A 9,411-nucleotide genomic window follows, 5' to 3' on the forward strand; every position below is an offset into this window, starting at 1 on the left:
ACTTTGTTACTTCTGAGCTAGATGGCCACTTGTTTATCTTTAAGCCTTTAAGACCCCAGATGCTATATCTTTTGATAACTGGGCTCCATCAGCTTTCTTGACCACATTTGTTTATGCACCCGCTTTGTCTTCCATAGTCGTGTCAGGAAGGTGAGCATCATGGAATGCCAGTTTAATAGAACAAAGTATTCTTGCATTGAGGGAGTACCTGAGTGGAGGCCCAATGTCCATCTGCTACTTTAATACTAAACCTATAAATATATGCACATAGATCTGTTTCCCCATCCTCATATGTAAATATATTTACATATGTACATACTTTTATTTAGACCTCTATAAATGCCTGTTTGACTTATTATAACTGGCATAGAAAGGATAGAAACAAAGCAAGAAGTAAGTAAGTCTATGTCAGAGACCTAGTGGATTGAACCCAAGAGGTATCTGGGTAGAGGTTGTGCAGGTTTGGGTTATATTTAGAAGAGAGACCTAAAAGGGCTTGCTGATGAACTGGATATAGCACTGAAGGAAAGACGGTTTCTCCTATTGTATTAGTCTGGGTTGACTAGAGAAATTAATAGACACTCATGTGTACAAGAAAAAGCTTTATATAAAAGAGTAATTGTATATTAAGAAAACAACCCAGTCCAGTCCAGATCAAATCCACAAGTCTGATATTACCCCATATGTCAATGCTAGTCCATAAATTCCTCTTCATACTTGTGAAACACATGCAATGGCATCGAATGCAGGAAGATCACAGGCCAGTGGATGCAAAGTCTTGTGGATCCAATAGCGGTATAAACATCTCAATGCTGGAGTGGGTCTCCAAATGGCTCCTCCAGCTCCAGGGCTCTAACATAGATCCATGTGTCTTATCAGCAGGAATGTCTTCAAGGAGTGAGTGTGTCCCCCACCTCCAGTGAGCTGTTTACCTCCACAGTGCCTCCAAATAAGTTCATCAAGCTGCAACCTGATTGACAGGCTAAACTGCACCCCTTTAATCTTAAATCTCAAATTGACACCAGATTATGTAACTATCATACCCATTCAAAGGAAAACCAAATCTTTCACCGAATCCCAAATGTCCCTCAGCTGCTCCATCCCTCCAAAATCCTCAGTGGCCCTGGTGACCACTGCATGTGGCTGAATTGAATGGCCTCTTTTCAGTGTTTTTCTTGCTTGACTTTAAACTCTGTCAATGTTGGCCACTCCATCCTTGTAGATGCACTCTTTGGTTTTCTTTCTTTGGGGCTAATCCCTTGCAGTCTCTGCTGCCCTTCCTTCACCATGGAAAGGTTAAGTGATAGTGACACTAGGATTCTATTCTGGGTCCTTTGCCTTTCTCATTCCTCACTTGCTCCTTAAGAATCTCAAAATCTAAATGAGAAAAATCTTCAAACCTTTATATTTATCCTTACCCTAACTCACTCAACTGCCCAATTTCATACCTGACATACCTACCTGATTGGTTCATCAAACCCACTGTGTTGGGATCCATTTCGTCACATAGTGACCCTATTCCTGTAGGTGCCGAATGGCTCCCTAGGGTTCCTGAATCTATAATGTTTTACAGTAGGAAGACTGCCATATATTTCTCTTGTGAGGATGTGGTGGGTTTGAACTGTAAGCCTGTAGGTTACTAGGCCGATAGACTCCTTGGTTGCTACATAACTAAACTCAAACCACTGCCATAAAGGGCATCTGGCCTCATAGAAACCCTACAGGACAGCGTAGAACTGCCCCTTTTGGGTTTCTAAGCCTATAAATATTTACAGGAGAAAGCCTCCTCTTTTTCCCATGGGTCAGCTGGTAGAAGTGAACTACTGACCCTTCAGTTAGCAGCCTCCTAGACTACCATAGAAAAATCAACATGCCCAATCGTTAACTGATTGCTTAGCTCCTCTTGATCTTTCACTGAGTGACGGGACTGCAATCCAGACACTTGTGTGTCCTCTGCTTTCTTCCTCTCTCTCATTCACATCGAATCCATCACAGTCATTTTCAGCAAGTAAGGCTGTGTCATCTGCATATTGCAGGTTGTTACTACGCCTTCCTCCAATCCTGACGCCACATTCTTCGTCACATCATCTGACTTCTTTGATTACGTGCTCAGCCTGTAGATTGAATAAGCATGGCAAGAGGATGCCATCCTGATGCACACCTTTCCTGATTTTAAGCCCTTGTTCTGTTCCTACCACTTCCTCGATTCCTGTGCAGGTTCTAGACGAGCACAAGCAAGTGTTCTGGAGCTCCCATTCTTCTCAAGACTGTTCCTAGTTTTTAGGATTCATATAATTGAATGCCTTTTCATAGTCAATAAAACACAAGCAAACATCTTTCTGGTGTTCTCTGTTTTCAGTCAAGATCCAGCTGATGTCAGTAGTGATATCTCTTGTTCCATGTTGTCTTCTGAATCCAGCCTGAACCTCGGACCTCTCCCTGTCTATGTGCTGCTACAACTGCTGTTGGGTGATGTTCAGGACCATTGTACTTGCATGTCCTATCCATGATATTGTTCTATACTTTAAGCATTGTGCTGAGCCACCTTTCTTTGGAATGGGTACAAATATGGATCTCATGCAGTCAATTTGCCAAGTAGCTGTGCTCCCAATTTCCTGGCATAGATGAGTGAGTACTTCCGGTGCTTCGACAGTGTGTTTAAACATTCTGATTGGTCATTCATCAATTCCTGGAATCTTGTTTTTGGCTAATGCTTTCGATGCTGCTTGAACTTCTTGCTTCAGTGCCATTGGTTCTTGATCATACACTACCTCCTAAATGGGTGGAATGTCGGGTAGCTCTTTTTGATACAGTGACTATGAATTCTTTCCATGTTCTTCTGATGCTTCCTGCAACATTCAATATTTTGCCCTTAGCTGGGCTTATAGCTGCTGAAAGGAGAAAAAGACCTTCATCCTATATTGTCAGCCAAGAGACATGAAATGTCTTCTCCTAGTCCTGGCACCATGAATTTGGGCTTCCAGCTTCCTAAACTGTGAAAGAATACGTTTCTGTTAAAAACATCCACTTTTTGTTATAGTAGGACTAGATAACTAAGACAGCTTGATAAAGAAGACAAAGTGGAAAAATGTCCTACAACTCTCCGTGTTTGTCTTTCCCCAGCACAGCTAACAGGCTGCTGAGATAGCCTGCCTAGACAGCATTTTACCAACACTTCTTCTTTTCTGGCTTGATTTGTTCAGACGTGAGTTCTGTTGCTTACAATCACACTAACTGACACATTTATTTTGGACCCACAAGGCTTCCACAGCATTGCAGATAAGATGGACAGAAAAATCGCATTTAGCCTTATAATTCCATATGATATACAAGGAGTGATAGAGATTGACAAAGAGAAACTTGGCGCAGGTAAAAAGAGGGAGGAAAGGGAAAGACATCCCAGAAAGGAGGTGGTGAACATAGATGAGGCAAGATCAACCATGATCTGCTGTCATGGGAAGCCAGCCCCTAACACATCATTACGGGTTCGGTAGGCGCAATTGTACAGCGATAATAAGTAAAGATCATAGTAAAGTTATAGAGAGCATGAGAGATAGTGAAGTATTGAAATAAATGGGAGTCAGACACGTTTCATTGTAGCATGCTCACCTCTGCCCTGCTGGATGGTCCACGTGGAGGGAGAGAGAGAGAGAGAAAGAGAGAGAGAGAGAGATCTTTAATGCTAGCCCAGGCTTTTTATCTTCTCTGGGGACCTGCAAGCCCCCTAATTACAGGTGAGGACATATGTCACAGGAAGGGGCTGTACTATAGGTAATATAGTAATAAGAAGGGGTGGTCTAGGGACATACATGCAATAGGAAGAGGGATTGGGGGTATACATGTGACAAGATGGGCGGACCCTAGATTCAAGATGGTGGCCTAACCTTGGTCATCCTTGGGCGGGTTTGACCTCTCAGGTCTCCTACAAGGAAACAGACAACTACTATCCTTATCAGAAGGGAGTGGGCCCTATTTGTTGTGGGATAAACAGTGGTAACTACTTGCTCTAGATGGTTGATAGCTCTCAGGGAGAATAACCCCTGACCTACTTCTGATGACCTCCAAGTATATTCATTCCCAAGCAGCTGTCTGGCATATATTTGGGGGAGACAGCTTGGGAGAAATCCTTCTGTATCCCACAATCTGCCGTGACAATCTACCAACAGGTGCTAGAATATTACAAACAAACAAAATAATAAGGTGAGGAGAAAGTTGGGGCAGATGCAGAGGAAAGGAGTCACAAAAGTAATATTGAATGGGCTTCAAATTTTCAACTTGATTCTGTTGAAATTTTGATATTGTTGAATTAAATTTTCATCTCTGGCTGCTTGAGCATCCTCCACCATTATGAATGACACAGTATCCAGACCAGGAAGTTCATGGCCAACCGACTGCTTCAGTAAAAACAAGTGGTCATTGATGTCCTTCACCCTGGGGAAGCGACAGTGCCTAAGGCAGATAATAGTGAAAAACTAGACAAAATGTGCAAGGCTACACTAGATGTCATTTTGGTATTTGGATTTAGAACCCATTTTGATGGTGGGAAGCTTTCTGGCTTTGGCATCATTTATAATTCTTTGGATTATGCAAGGAAATATGGACCTAAGCACAGACTTGCAAGACCTGGCATGTATGAGAACTAGAAGACCTCAAGGAAGCAGTGCAAGGAATGCAAGAGCAGAATGAAGAGTGTCAGGGGCAGCAAAGGCCAACACTGGCGCTGGCTAAAGGAAAGATTCAGCATTCTACAGTGACTTGATCTGCACTGGTTATGTTGATTTTTCATCAGAGATTTAATAAACTATAACCTCTTTTGTGTGTCTGGTTGTTTGAAGCAAACTTGAAATTAGATTTCTGATGCTTTTGCAGATTTATATCAAGACTCAAGGTCACATGTTGGCTTCCCTAGGAAGCATGTAGAGAAAACTTTCTATAAACTTGTTTGTCCTTCCGTGTAGTGCTTTGTAGTTATAGTATGTCACCACAATACCATGCATGGCTAATTTATATCATGTGCTCCTACTAATTCTGAAGAGTGCTATTGACAAATTCCTAAAAGAGACATTTGCAATCTGAATTATTTTAGCCTTATTTTAAAAAATCACTTGCTGATTTCAATAAAAAAATAAAATAACTGGCATTATTCATCATTTACCCTGAAATAAATCTGACCTGCCATATTATGGAGGGGAAAATTTCAACTTTATGGAATCATTTTAGAATTCAAGGAGAGTAATATGGCCACAATGGCATTTGGAATGGTTACTCTGTTATGTCCAGGCTTCTGTTAGGGATTAAATTGTGTGTCCCACAAAAGGTGTCTTAAAGTTCTAATACCCTGGTTCAGGCTAATATGAACTTGCTTAGAAATAAAGCCTTTGAAGATGTTATTCATTAATATGAGACCATTCTGGAAGTAGGATAAACAATTTCATATGGTAGGTACATAATTTGATATCAATTTGAGAATATTAAGAGTGAAGGGATGGCATCTGGCCTGTCAATCAAGATATAACCAATGAGACCTTTGTATGGGCATGGCCTTCTCCTGAGAGTTCTGGGAGCTCCTGTATTTCCTCCTTGGAGGTGGGAGACACTTCTCTCTTGGCTCACTCCCATGGAAACTCTCTACTGACTATGCTCATCTTGAGATGCTCTACTGACAAGATACCTGGCACTACTCTGATAGACCGTGCCCTGGGAACTGGAGAGGCCACGTGGAGACCCCTGTCAGCACTGAGATGTTCACCATGCCACAGGATCCAAAGACTTTCTATGCACTGGCCTGTGATCATTCTGTATTTGGCATCATTGCATGTGTTTCGTGAGTCTGAAGAGGACTTTATAGATTGGTATTGGATATATGGGCTAATATCGAACTTAGTGTACAATTGTCCTTTATATAAAACTCTCTTTCTAGACACATATGAGTTTCTATGGATTTGGTTCTCTAGTCTACCCAGACTAACACACATGGGCTTCATCAAGTCTACATAGTAGTAAGTAAACACAAGTAAATCTGTGTTTACCTTATTCCCGGGTACTGACTCTGTCAGGAATTGTAAATATGAAACGAGGCTTTGATTCATGGGAAGGTGCTTTGGTGTTGGGAGAGAGACTGATGCCAGCCATACTGAAACAGAATTGTCGATGTCATGAAGAACATGGGAAGTTGTTTAGTAAGCACAATAAACAAATACGCCTCTGCTTGTCTTGCTTATTGGAAAATCTGACACTGCCAATAGGCTGAGAGAACATGACCCTACCAACATGTTGAATCCAAATTACTAGCTTCCACATTGTGAGATAACAATTATCTCATCATATAAGCCACCCAATTTATGTTTGAGGTTAGCTCTTGGAAAAACATAGCTTCTCAAACTTTACCTTGCATCAAAATCACCGGAGAAACTTACTAACCTGGCCCCATTTCCAAGATAGTTAATAAAGTGGTAGTTACATAATATCGTGTCAAGTTGAGGACAGTAAGAGTGAAGGGGTGGAGTTTAGAGTCTAGCCTGTTAATCAGGTCACAGCCTGATGATGTCTCTTTGTGGGCGTGCCTTTCTTATGAGGATTCTGGAAACTTCTTTTTCTCCAGGGGGGTGGGCTGCACTCTCTCTTTGCTTCACCTTCCTGTTGAGGAGCAACACTCAGAAAGTTGTAGGAACCAGGTTGACATGCTGCCAGCAGCATTGGATCCACAAGACTTTCCACCCACCGACCTATGATATTCCTGCATTCAGTATCGTTGCATGTGCTGCGTGAGTGTGAAGTGGAACTTATGGAATAGTATTGGACATATGGGCTAATATCAGATTTATGAACTTGATCAGGATTGGGCTAGGATGTTTTCACAATATAAAATTTCTCTTTAATATAAAGCTCTTTCTTAGACACTTATGGGTGTCTCTGTATTTATTTCTCTAGTCAACTCGGTAGAACACAGTGGGGGTAGAGGTGAGCTACCAAAATTGCACTTTTAACAGTCCCTCCCATTGCTTCTGATACAATGGGTCAATGGATCATTCTTTGAGAAATGCTGTTCTGCATGACCTGCAAGCAACAAACCCTTCAGAATTGCTTTTATAATAACAGGTTAGCAGACGCAGGGCAAAGCTATTTCACTTTTCTTCCTAATCTGTCCATGACACCAGACTGGCTCACTGAAATATATATGCTTCTGAATTTACAAAGATAATTTTGAAAACCGCATCTATAGAGCTACTAAGAATAAGAAAAACTTCGAGTCTTCTGCAGAAATGTAATTCTCAGAGAAGCAACCTTGAGAGGTGCTTAGCCCAGGTCTACTCTGAACCATTATTTGATTATCAGATAGGACACCATTTTGACTATTTTGCACATCAATGAATGCCAGAGTGAGAGGTGGGAGTAAATTTGGCTTGTGCCGGTTAAGGTTCTGTGTCAGCTTCACCGGACGATGACTCTCAGGGTTTTGACAGTCATGTCACTTGGCAGTCATGTAAGGTTGCAGGAGTTCATTTTATGAGCTGATGTCATCATCCTCCATCTGTGCATAATACCGAATTTCATTTGACTAGTTCTACTCTGTCCTATAAAGTCCTTATAAGTCATAATCAACTTGACAGCCATGGACATATAAAAGGGGGCTTCAAAAAGTTCATGAAAAAATGGAAGGCAAAGATAATGAATATTTCCCTCAAATTTTTAAACCCATAAGTGAGGAGTGAGTGTATTAGTAAATATGATGAATAAGTATATCTTTTTTCCCTGAGGCAAGTGAAAATATGTTTTATTGGTACATGTGAATGCATGGAAATAAGCTCCTATTGCATAGTATAGTCCTTTAAGTAACAGGTAATAATAAAAACAACAATAGATACATTTTTAAAAACTTGGGATACTTCCCAACTTTGAATGTCATCATTGCACAGGCCATGCTAATCTTCAACAACAGACACATTTTAATTAATTACTATGGAGTATGCATAAGGCTAAAGGCCTTGTATGTATGTGTCAATGTTGTAAAAATATGTGTATTAATGTTTGCAACCAATCTTACTTCTAATTTTAAAAACTGTTTTTATAGATTAGAAATTAAAGCTCACAGTGTAAGTAATTTTCTCAAAACCATATAATTAATAGTTGATGGTGCCAGCTTTTTCAGGCTTCTAATTCTTTGTTTTTGTTGACCACTCCACAGATTCACAAGCACACAGGTTTACAGCACCACTTCTCTCTTCTGCACAGTCAAGTACAAAGGTAGTACTGAGTCCCTCTGTTCTGTTGATACTTCTTGTTGGCTTTCGTGTGTGAAAAACCTAGCTTCCCCAAATCTACACACTAATTGAAGGACAGAGTGAAAACAAACAGGTTTGATTTTTTTTTAAAGGACAACACATGTAACCTCTACAATTTCATATAGCATTAAAGATGTCCCTACAATAAAGTAGCTGTAAATGTTATTTTCATTTGGCAAATGAGGACTTTAAGCATACAAACAGGCCTTATCCACCATTTATTTCTAGTTTGCTGTTAAGGAGCTATCGAGTTAGCTCTGATTCATACAGACAGCATGTACAATAGAACACAACACTGCCCGCCCCTGTGCCATTTTCAGATTGCTGCTATTTTGAGCCCATTGTGACAGCCGCTGTGTCGATCCAGCTAGTTAAGGGGCTCCTTTTTCACTGACTCCCTCCCAAGCAGGATGTGCTTTTCCAGGGCCCGGACTCTCCTCCTGATAACATGCTCAGTGGATGTGAGACAAGGTGTCCCCATCCTCTCTTCTGAGGCGCAATTGGACTATCCTTCCCTCAAGACACATTTGTTTGTTTTTCTGGTAGTTTGTGGCACTTTCGATATTCTTTGCCAATATCATAATCCAAATCACTGATTCTTCTCCAGGCTTCTTATTCATTGTGCAGCTTTCACACACATTTGCCCCCACAATTTGAAACATAGGCTAGTTTGGAAATAGATTTATAGAAGTTACAGTAGCCGTGAAACCCGAGTGGTGTACAAGTGCTAACAACCTGTGTATGGATTTTATGCAGACTTTTCTGGCATCAATGATAACAACTATTAGGCTGTGCCTGAGAACTCAGAGAGCAAATCCTCTCTTTAAAAAAGCTCAGTTTTGAGAGCCATGGTGTCTCTTCTTGACATTATATCAAATTCCAAATAACTTGCAACATGTGAGCCGTGATATTCTCAGATACTGATGTAAATAGCAAGAATTGCCTTAAGGCTTGAAGGTAGACAAGGGGCTATCTAGCTGAGAAGCAGCAAAGCCCACATGGAAGAAGCACACCAGCCTGTGTGATCACGAGGAGTCGAAGGGATCAGTTATCAGGCATCAAAGAACAAAAAAAATCATTTCATTGTGTGTTCACCTCCATGATATGATCGCTGAAGACAAGTGGGTGC

Source organism: Tenrec ecaudatus, chromosome 15 (genome assembly GCF_050624435.1).
Source record: "Tenrec ecaudatus isolate mTenEca1 chromosome 15, mTenEca1.hap1, whole genome shotgun sequence".
NCBI lineage: Eukaryota > Metazoa > Chordata > Mammalia > Afrosoricida > Tenrecidae > Tenrec > Tenrec ecaudatus.